This window comes from Schistocerca nitens, chromosome 5, assembly GCF_023898315.1.
Source record: "Schistocerca nitens isolate TAMUIC-IGC-003100 chromosome 5, iqSchNite1.1, whole genome shotgun sequence".
In the NCBI taxonomy this organism is placed as follows: Eukaryota; Metazoa; Arthropoda; class Insecta; order Orthoptera; family Acrididae; genus Schistocerca; species Schistocerca nitens.
The window spans coordinates 659,675,141-659,687,394 of record NC_064618.1 but is presented as its reverse complement, the minus strand read 5'-3'; positions in this window follow the sequence as shown (position 1 = coordinate 659,687,394).

Sequence of the window (12,254 nt, the reverse complement as noted above, 5' to 3'; positions counted from 1 at the left end):
TAAATTGTTTTGCAATTTCTTTTGATATTATGACAACTTTACAAGACGATAAACGACAGCATCATCTACAAACGACCTAAGACGGCTGTTCAGATTGTCTTCTAATTGGTTCATATAGATAAGGAACAGCAGGGGGTCTATAACACTACCTTTGGGAACACCAGAAATCACTTCTGTTTTGCTCGATGACTTTCCGTCAGCAACTATGGATTGTGATGTCTCTAACAGGAAATCACAAACCCAGTCGCATAACTGAGACGATATTCCATAAGTACGCAGTTCGATTACAAGCCGTTTGCGAGGTACAGTGTCAAAAGTCTTCTTGAAATCGAGAAGTAAGGAATCAATTTGAAATCCCTTGTCAATAGCACTCAACACTTCGGGTGAGTATAGAGCTAGTTGCGTTTCACATTGTGTGTCATTAGACCGTTTTCTTCAATTTAATCCATGGTGTTCGAACACAATGCATGTTCCAAAATCTTGCTGCATATCGACGTTACTTGTATGGGCCCGTAATTCAGTGGTTGACATCTACTGCATTTCTTTAATACTGGTGTGACCTGCGCAACTTTCACGTCTTTGGGTACGGATCTCTTGTCGAGCGGGCTGTTGTGTATGATTTTGAGCATGGAGCTATTGCATCAGCATACTCTGAACGGACTCTAATTGGTGTACAGACTGGACCGGAAGAATTGATTTAAGATGCCTCACTACTCTGAGGACATCTACTTCTGAGTTACTCAGGTTGGAAGCTGTTCTTGGTTGGAATTCGGGATTATTTACTTCGTCTTCTTTGGTGAAGCAATTTCGGAAGTCTGTGTTTAGTAACTGCCTTAGCGGCACTGTCATCGATATCATTTCCATTGCTATCGCACAGAGAAGGCACGGATTGTGTCTTGCCACTACCAGACTTTACATACCACCAGAATCTCTTTTGATTTTCTGCCAGGTTTCCAGACAAAGTTTCGTTGTGAAAACTATTATAAGCAACTCGAATTGGAGTCCCACTAAATTACTAATTTCCGTAGAATATCACCGATCTTGAGGATTTTGCGTTAGTTTAAATTTAGCATGCTTTCTTCGTTGTTCCTGCAACAGCGTTTTGACCCGTTTTGTGTACCAAGAGGGATGAGCTCCGTCGTTTGTTAATTTGCTTGGTATAAATCTCTCAATTGCTGTCGATACTATTTCTTTGCATGTAAGTCACATCTGGTCTACATTTACATTGTTGATCTGGAAGGACGGAAGATTGTCTCTCAGGAAGGCGTCAAGCGAATTTTTATCTGCTTTTATGCATAGGAATATTTTTCGTCTATTTTTGAAAATTTGGTAGTTACGGTACTCAGTCTCGGTGCGACAACCTTGTGTTCACTAACCTCTGTATCCGTTTTGACGCCCCTTATTACCTCAGGACTGTCTGTTGCTAAAAGGTCAAGTGTCTTTTCACAACCGTTTACCATTCGATGGGCTCATGAGCTAACTGCTCGAAATGATTCACAGGAAAGCATTCAGTGGAATTTCGGATGATGTTTTACGCGTACCACCGCATATAAACATACATTTTCGCTAACATATCGAGGTTAAATTGGAGTCTCTACCAACTATAATTGTATGAGCCGGGTACGTATCTGAAATTAGATTCAAGTTTTCTTTGAAACTTTCAGCACTTGTATCATCTGAGTTGGGAGGTCTGTCAAAGGATCCAATTATTATTTTATTCCGGTCGCCAAGAATGAGCTCTACCCATACTAACTCAAAGGAGCTATGTACTTGTTTCGCTCAGGATGAAATACTTCTAACAGCAACAAACACGCCACCGCCAACTGTGTTTAGCCTATCCTTTCCGTACACCGTTACATCCTTTTGGCTGAACTTCTTTCCGGCTTTAGCTAGCTTTCAGTGCCTATAACGATTTGAGCATTAGTGTTTTCTATTAGCGCTTGGAGCTCTGGTACTTTCCCAACACAGCTACGACAATTTACAACTGTTATACCGATGGTTCCGGTATCTACGTTCTTCCTGTGTTCGACCTACCTGCTTTGAGACTGCTTTTTGTGTTTCTACGAGACCCTGTATCTTAAAAAACCGCCCAGTACATGCCACACACCCCCGCTACCCGTGAAGCCGCCTCCTGCGTTTAATGGACACCTGACCTATTTAGCGGAACTCGACACCACACCACCCTATGGCGTAAGTCGAGAAATCTACAGCCTACACGGTCATGGAACCGTCTGAGCCTCTGATTCAGACTCTCCACTCGGCTTTGTACCATAGGTCCGCCATCGTTCCTCTGAGGAGGAAGTTGGTGATTGAAATTTTATGAGAGGGCCCCACGTTAGAGAAAAACGCCTTTGTTTTAATAATTGCTACCCCAACTCGTGTATCATATCCGTGGCATTTTCTCTTCTATATCACGATAATATAAAACGAGCTGCCGTTACTTGAACTTTTTCGATATCCTCCATCAATTCTATCTGATGCGGATCCCAAACTGCACAGCAGTTCTCCAGAAAAAGGCAGACAAGCCTAGTGTAAGCAGTCTCTTTAGTAGAACTTTTAGAGCATTTTCTGCTCTATATCACGATAATATAAAACGAGCTGCCGTTATTTGAACATTTTCGATATCCTCCGTCAATTCTATCTGATGCGGATCCCAAATCGCACAGCAGTTCTCCAGAAGAATGCAGACAAGCCTAGTGTAAGCAGTCTCTTTAGTAGAGCTATTAGATTTTGTAAGTGTTCTGCAATAAATCGCAGTTTTTGGTTTGCTTTCCCCCTAATGTTATCTATGTTATCGCTCCAATTTAAGTTATTCGTAATTGTAGTCCCTAGTAACTGAAATTTAGCAGATTCTTTCTAGTGCTCATGTGGATGACTTGACACATTTCATGATTTTGAAATTATATTAAGGAGCTGCGGTTCAGAAAATAGGTACGTCCATTACTGTATCAATTCTCTGTACCTCTCTTACATAAAGCCAAGATTTGTGGTCCCGTACAGTTAGATAACTGTTGTTGACTTGTATGAGCATGTTCTCGTCCTTTTTGTGCTGTTAACATTTAGCGAAAATTCTAGGTGATCTTATTTAGTATAGGCAGTGTTGTATTTTTTAGTGAGGACATTCCTTAAATCCCATTCTTAACAAAGAGTGTATCACCTACTCTAATGTTGTGGTTCTTCAGTCTCTCGCAGAGTATTGTATTAAAAAATATATCATGCGTGTACTGTCATATGTTAGCGTCCAAATAGCACGAGTATCTAGCAGTACATCCAAAGTTTAATTTGATACTGACATATCATGAAAGCTTGAAGCATTAGTTTTTAGATTTTTATCCATTCCTGAGAAAAACTACAACCAATTGTAATGTTTAAAATTGAATTCTCACCTGGGATTATTGGTTATCAGAACCCTATACGATTTATAGCCGTGTATCTTCACGCCGGCCAGTGTGGCCGAGCGGTTCTAGGCGCTTCAGTCTGGAACCGCGCGACCGCTACGGTCGCAGGGTCGAATCCTGCCTCGGGCATGGAGGTGGGTGATGTCCTTAGGTTGGCTAGGTTTAAGTAGTTCTAAGTTCTAGGGGACTGATGACCTCAGAAGTTAAGTCCCATAGTGCTCAGAGCCATTTGAGCCATTTGTATCTTCCCACTGCGCCGTGGTCAATACACAGCTGTCAGAAGAAACCCCAACATACAGTGTAATATCCGAGGCTCGCTAATCATTTATTGCCTTTACTAACGTTAAACATAACTTTACTCTTTCATCACATTAGTCACCCTTAAATACGGGGGCAACGTCCAGTCGTTAAGCCGCATCACTTATCAGCGGTCCGCATATTCAGCTGCAGTCGTTATATAAATCTGCGATAAGTTATACAAGCGCTCGATATGCGCATACGTCTTTCGGAACGAATTGGCAGGGGGAAATGAGAAAGAGTGCCCTTTCCATATGCTGATGTCGAAGAGGAAAACTATATATTTTGTTGTTATTTGGTCCCTGAAATACAGTTCTCTTTGTAATGAGACGCATTAATGCGAAGTATATAACGCTGAGTGGCACAAGCTGTAATTATAATTCCAGTGGCCGCACTGTACGCGAGAGGTAGTTCTCCACGAATACACAGACCCACCCACCCACACACACACACACACATATATATACACACTCACTGACGCACATACACATACACACAATGGAAACTCGGCCGAAATTAGGTTTCCCTTCATCTCTTTTTTTCCTCTATCTCTTGCTCGCGTTGGATTGGGCAATTTTCCATGTGATGGACGGCATATGTTATACCTGCACCGGAACCATTTGTTCTCTCCTGCTAATCTCTAACCCTTAATTGCTGTGCTTCACGCCGAGATTACTGCTGCAAATGGTTACACACAGCCTCTAACATCGTTGACGTGACAAGAGAGTTGTTAACAAAGAGCGGTGCGAGAACTCAATGTGATGTAAAATGTGGAGAAAATAGTAGCACTTCTTACTTTTAGGTGATCCAGTAATGATTCACTATTGCGTGTGAGTATATTCGGTCATTATACAAAAACAATAAAATACTGATCCGTACTGTGGCGAATGGGACAGAATCTACCGACAACCACGAAGTAGTTAGACAAGATTGTCCACTGTCCCCCACACTTTTTAATGTTTACATTGACTTTATCATTCGTAAATGGTTGACCTTATTAAATGACACGTTAGGAAGTGATCCTTTTAATTTTATGACGATGATAATTTATGATGATCAGATTATAACAAGGCAATCTGAAGAAGAAGTTCAAATTTCGGTACACAAATTGCTGCTTAATACGGAAAGAGAATATCAACAGATAAAACAAAAGAGGTGGCATTTCATGATCTAGAACCCATGAGAGCCAATATTGTTATTGATGGACAAATAAATAAACAAGTAAGAGAGTTTAAATATTTAGGGTAGAATTTTAAATTCCTCAACTCAAATGACGTAGTGCTAAAACTGGCCCGATTCATATATTTCTGTCAAACTACACAACGTATATTACAACAAAACACAAGGAAATAAATGTTAATTAAACTCTACAAAGTAATAGCATTTCCTTTGCTGCTGTATCTTAGAGAATGTCAGACCTTAGCAACTGGTCAATTACAACGAATCCAATCTTTAGAAATGAAGTTCTTCCGCTTTGCAGCCGGATATTCATTGTTGGACTATATAAGAAATACCGACATTAGCCCAGAACTTAATGTTGAACCTTTACCAATATAACTGAAAAATACCGACTGAAGTGGAAAGATCATGTTCAAAGTATGTCTAATGGCAGAAAAACTAAAGCGGCAATGCAATATAACCCAACTGGCAAGAGGAACGTTGTACGTCCCTTGAAGGAATGGCGTGAACAGTTCTCAGGCACGACTGGCCAAAAGGCATAATCCTTAAAGACGATGATGATGATTATTAGTATGTTTTACGTGTATGTATATACTTTCTTATTTTTGCTAAGTTAGAGAGCACGATTTGTGATGTTCAATACTCAAATCTGTGTTATAAGATTTTAACCCGCTTTTGGAAGAACGAGTATGTCATTTCAGATCGCAGGATAATAAATGTTTCATGTACGTCTCAAGCATTTAGCTAACACCCGACGTCATTTCCAATTTAATACTTTTTTTTTCTTTTGGTCATCAGTCTACTGACTGGTTTGATGCGGCCCGCCACGAATTCCTTTCCTGTGCTAACCTCTTCATCTCAGAGTAGCACTTGCAACCTACGTCCCCAATTATTTGCTTGACGTATTCCAATCTCTGTCTTCCTCTACGGTTTTTGCCCTCTACAGCTCCCTCTAGTACCATGGAAGTCATTCCCTCATGTCTTAGCAGATGTCCTATCATCCTGTCCCTTCTCCTTATCAGTGTTTTCCACATATTCCTTTCCTCTCCGATTCTGCGTAGAACCTCCTCATTCCTTACCTTATCAATCCACCTAATTTTCAACATTCGTCTATAGCATCACATCTCAAATGCTTCGATTCTCTTCTGTTCCGGTTTTCCCACAGTCCATGTTTCACTACCATACAATGCTGTACTCCAGACGTACATCCTCAGAAATTTCTTCCTCAAATTAAGGCCGGTATTTGATATTAGTAGACTTCTCTTGGCCAGAAATGCCTTTTTTGCCATAGCGAGTCTGCTTTTGATGTCCTCCTTGCTCCGTCCGTCATTGGTTATTTTACTGCTAGGTTGCAGAATTCCTTAACATCATTGACTTCGTGACCATCAATCCTGATGTTAAGTTTCTCGCTGTTCTCATTTCTACTACTTCTCATTACCTTCGTCTTTCTCCGATTTACTCTCAAACCATACTGTGTATTCATTAGACTGTTCATTCCGTTCAGCAGATCATTTAATTCTTCTTCACTTTCACTCAGGATAGCAATGTCGTCAGCGAATCGTATCATTGATATCCTTTCACCTTGTATTTTGATTCCACTCCTGAACCTTTCTTTTATTTCCATCATTGCTTCCTCGATGTACAGATTGAAGAGTAGGGGCGAAAGGCTACAGCCTTGTCTTACACCCTTCTTAATACGAGCACCTCGTTCTTGATCGTCCACTCTCATTATTCCCTCTTGGATGTTGTTCATATTGTATATGACCCGTCTCTCCCTATAGCTTAGCCCTACTTTTTTCAGAATCTCGAACAGCTTGCACCATTTTATACTATCGAACGCTTTTTCCAGGTCGACAGATCCTATGAAAGTGTCTTGATTTTTCTTTAGCCTTGCTTGCATTATTAGCCGTAACGTCAGAATTGCCTCTCTCGTCCCTTTACTTTTCCTTAAGCCAAACTGACCGTCACCTAGCGCATTCTCAATTTTCTTTTCCATTCTTCTGTATATTATTCTTGTAAGCAGCTTCGATGCATGAGCTGTTAAGCTGATTGTGCGATAATTCTCGCACTTGTCAGCTCTTGCCGTCTTCGGAATTGTGTGGATGATGCTTTTCCGAAAGTCAGATGGTATATCGCAAGACTCATATATTCTACACACCAACGTGAATAGTCGTTTTGTTGCCACTTCCCCCAATGATTTTAGAAATTCTGATGGAATGTTATCTATCCCTTCTGCCTTATTTGACCGTAAGTCCTCCAAAGCTCTTTTAAATTCCGATTCTAATACTGGATCCCCTATCTCTTCTAAATCGACTCCTGTTTCTTCTTCTATCACATCAGACAAATCTTGACCTTCATAGAGGTTTTCAGTGTATTCTTTTCACCTATCTGCTCTCTCCTCTGCATTTAACAGTGGAATTCCCGTTGCACTCTTAATGTTACCACCGTTGCTTTTAATGTCATCTAAGGTTGTTTTGACTTTCCTGTATGCTCAGTCTGTCCTTCCGACAATCATATCTTTTTCGATGTCTTCACATTTTTCCTGCAGCCATTTCGTCTTAGCTTCCTTGAACTTCCTATTTATTTCATTCCTCAGCGACTTGTATTTCTGTATTCCTGATTTTCCCTTAACATGTTTGTATTTCCTCCTTTCATCAATCAACTGAAGTATTTCTTCTGTTACCCATGGTTTCTTCGCAGCTACCTTCTTTGTACCTATGTTTTCCTTCCCAACTTCTGTGATGGCTCTTTTTAGAGATGTCCATTCCTCTTCAACTGTACTGCCTACTGCGCTATTCCTTATTGCTGTATCTATAGCGTTAGAGAACTTCAAACGTATCTCGTCATTCCTTAGTACTTCCGTATCCCTCTTCTTTGCGTATTGATTCTTCCTGACTAATGTCTTGAACTTCAGCTTACTCTTCATCTCTACTATATTGTGATCTGAGTCTATATCTGCTCCTGGGTACGCCTTACAATCCAGTATCTGATTTCGGAATCTCTGTCTGACCATGATGTAATCTAATTGAAATCTTCCCGTATCTCCCGTCCTTTTCCAAGTATACCTCCTCCTCTTGTGATTCTTGAACAGGGTATTCGCTATTACTAGCTGAAACTTGTAACAGAACTCAATTAGTCTTTCTCCTCTTTCATTCCTTGTCCCAAGCCCATATTCTCCTGTAACCTTTTCTACTACTCCTTCCCCTACAACTGCATTCTACTCGCCCATGACTATTAGATTTTCGTCCCCCTTTACATACTGCATTACCCTTTCAATATCCTCATACACTTTCTCTATCTGTTCATCTTCAGCTTGCAACGTCGGCATGTATACCTGAACTATCGTTGTCGGTGTTGGTCTGCTGTCGATTCTGATTAGAACAACCCGGTCACTGAACTGTTCACAGTAACACACCCTCTGTCCTACCTTCCTATTCATAACGAATCCTACACCTCTTATACCATTTTCTGCTGCTGCTGATATTACCCAATACTCATCTGACCAGAAATCCTTGTCTTCCTTCCACTTCACTTCACTGACCCCTACTATATCTAGATTGAGCCTTTGCATTTCCCTTTTCAGATTTTCTAGTTTCCCTACCACGTTCAAGCTTCTGACATTCCACGCCCCGACTCGTAGAACGTTATCCTTTCGTTGATTATTCAATATTTTTCTTATGATTACCTCCCCCTTGGCAGTCCCCTCCCAGAGATCCGAACGGGGGACTACTCCGGAATCTTTTGCCAATGGAGAGATCATCGACATGCAGAGTCCATGGATTCATGAGGCTGTCTCCATACCGGAACACCTCCATCCGTTTGATGCAATTTGAAACGAGACTCGTCCGACCAGGCAACATGTTTCCAGTCATCAACAGTCCAATGTCGGAGTTGACCGACCCAGGTGAGGTGTAAAACTTTGTGTCTCGCCGTCATCAAGAGTACACGAGTGGGCCTTCAGCTCCGAAAGCCCATATCGATGATGTTTCGTTGAATGGTTCGCACGCTAACACTTGTTGACGGCCCAGCATTGGAATCTGCAGTAATTTGCGGAAGGGTTGCACTTGTGTCAGATTGAACAATTTTCTTCAGTCGTCGTTAGTCCCGTTCTTGCAGGATCTTTTCCCGGCCACAACAATGTCGGAGATTTGATGTTTTACTGTTGTCCTGATATTCACTGTCTACTCGAGAAACTGTCGAAGGGAAAATTCTCACTTCGTCGCTACTTCAGAGATTCTGTGTCCATCACTCGTGCGCCGCCTATAATACCACTTTCAAACTCACGTTAATCTTGACAACCTGCCATTTTAGCAGTTGTAGAATTTTGGAACACGTGTTATGTTCGAGTATAATGACTTTTCTGGAGACTAGAAATCTACTCTGTAGGAATCAGCATGGGTTTCGAAAAAGACGATCGTGTGAAACCTAGCTCGCGCTATTCGTCCACGAGACTCAGAGGGCTATGATACGAGTTCCGAGGTAGATACCGTGTTTCTTGACTTCCGCAAAGCGTTCGATACAGTTCCCCACAGTAGTTTAATGAACAAAGTAAGAACATATGGAGTATCGGACCAATTGTGTGATTGGATTGAAGAGTTCCTAGATAACAGAACGCAGCATGTCATTCTCAGTGGAGAGAAGTCTCACGAAGTAAGAGTGATTTCAGATGTGTCGCAGGGGAGTGTCGTAGGACAGTTGCTATTCACAATATATATATATATATATATATATATATATATATATATATATATATATATATATATATATATATATATATATATATAAATGACCTTGTGGATAACATCGGAAGTTCACTGAGGCTTTTTGCGGATGATGCTGTGGTATATCGAGAGGTTGTAACAATGGAAAATTGTACTGAAATGCAGGAGGATCTGCAACGAATTGACGCATGGTGCAGGGAATGGCAACTGAATCTTAATGTAGACAACTGTAATGTGCTGCGAATACATAGGAAGAAAGATCCTTTATCATTTAGCTACAGAATAGCAGGTCAGCAACTGGAAGCAGTTAATTCCATAAATTATCTGGGAGTAGGCATTAGAAGTGATTTAAAATGGAATGATGATATAAAGTTGATCGTCGGTAAAGCAGATGCGAGACTGAGATTCATTGGAAGAATCCTAAGAAAATGCAATCCGAAAACAAAGGAAGTAGGTTGCAGTACACTTATTCGCCCACTGCTTGAATATTGCTCACCAGTGTGGGATCCGTACCAGATGGGGTTGATAGAAGAGATAGAGAAGATCCAACGGAGAGCAGCGCGCTTCGTTACAGGATCATTTAGTAATCGCGAAAGCATTACGTAGATGATAGATAAACTCCAGTGGAAGACTTTGCAGGAGAGACGCTCAATAGCTCGGTAAGGGCTTTTGTTGAAGTTTCGAGAACATACCGTCACCGAGCAGTCAAGCAGTATATTGTTCCCTCCTTCGTATATCTCGCGAAGAGACCATGAGAATAAAATCAGAGAGATTAGAGCCCACAGGGAGGCATACCGACAATCTGTCTTTCCACGAACAATACGAGACAGCAATAGAAGGGAGAACCGATAGAGGTACTCAAAGTACCCTCCGCCACACACCGTCAGGTGGCTTGCGGAATATGGATGTAGATGTAGAGTAACCAATCTAACAACTGCGCCAGACACTTGTTGTCTTATATAGGCTTTGCCGACCACAGCGCCGTTTTTTGCCTATTTACGTCTCTCTATATCTGAACATGCATATCCATATAAGTTTATAGTTCTGGCAGCACCAGCCATTACCTTCTTCTTCTTTGCGGATGCACACATATTCACCGAATTCTTACGGGACTTGGTAAGAATGTCTCCCACGAGTAATGAGAGTGTTTGGGGTGGGACACTACGAATGCAGTGCGTCGACATACAAGGTGAGAATGTGGGTCTCGCGGGAGGCGTGCGCGAGATAGTCCCTTCAGTCGCGCTATACTGTGTCCTCGGTGGCTCAGATGGATAGAGTGCCTGCCAGGAGGTCACGGGTTCGAGTTCCGGTCGGGGCACACATTTTCACCTGTCCCCTTTGATATATATCAACGCCCGTCAGCAGCTGAAGGTATTAATATAATTCTAATTTCGTTATAGGCGGCTCCATCAGTGCTGTCCCTTCTTTCGGACATGTCCGAAAGAACAGACACCATATCCATATAAGTAGAAAGGTCCTTTGTCTAATCGTAGTTCGTGGTGTGTCCCGTGTCCAGACAGTGCTCAGCCACAGCAGACTTTTCTGGCTGACTCAGTCTGATGCGACGTGTATGTTCAGCACATCTATCCTTAGTGCGACGCGTCTTCCCAATGTATGATTTTCCAGACTGGTACGGGATTGTATATATCCCTGGTCCCCTTAGACCTAGGTCGTCTTTAATAGAACCCAGCATAGTTTGCACTCGCGTTGGAGAGACGAAGACACATTTTATTTGATGTTGTTTGAACAGCCAGCCAATCTTAAAGGACACGCCACCAACATAGGGTGGAAAAATCATCATCGTAGAGTTCTCTGTTTCTCTTGGCTGGTCTTGAGCTTTATTGCGTGCAGGTTTAAATGCATTACGGATCTGTTTATCAAAGCATCCGTTTTGTACAAACACAGAACGAAAGTGGCTAAACTTTGCTGATAAGCTCCTTGCGTCTGAGATAATTCTATCCCTATGAACGAGAGTCTGCAACACGCCACTGTGTTGAGTGTAGGCAGTTCATAGCTCGTAGATATAGGTCAGTATGAGTCGGTTTGCGAAATACACTGAGACCCAAGGAACCATCTTCTTTTCTGCGGACTAAGACATCAAGAAATGGGAGGTCTCCATTTTCCTCCACTTTCGTGGTGAAGCAGATGCTGAGACGCAGGGAGTTAAGGTGTTCCAGGAATACAGAAAGCGTTGTTGCTCCGAGTGGCCAAACCGTTCACGTATCTCGAGAAACATTTAGGTTTTAACACCACTGACTGAAGTGATTTTTCCTCTAAGTTTTCCATAAGAAGGTTAGCTACTGTTTGAGACAAAGGTCTGCCCATAGCAACTCCGTCAATCTGCTCAAAATATTGTTCGTTAAATAAAAACTAAGTCGAGATAAGTACATGTTTGAACAGATCTAAGATGTCCCCCTCCAATTTAGTCCCTATAAGTTGTAATGAATCCACCAAAGGTACCCGTGGGAACAAAGGAACCTCAACGAAACTCACTAATATGTCACTGGTTCGAGGCGCAACTTCATTCGTTGTATAAAACTTCTGAGTTTCGAATGTGTTGTTCACATTTTCCTACCAGTGGGCTTCGAATAGAAGCCAAATGTTTTGCAAGGTAATATGTTGAGGCTCCAGTGTTGCTCACGATGGGGCGAACAGGATC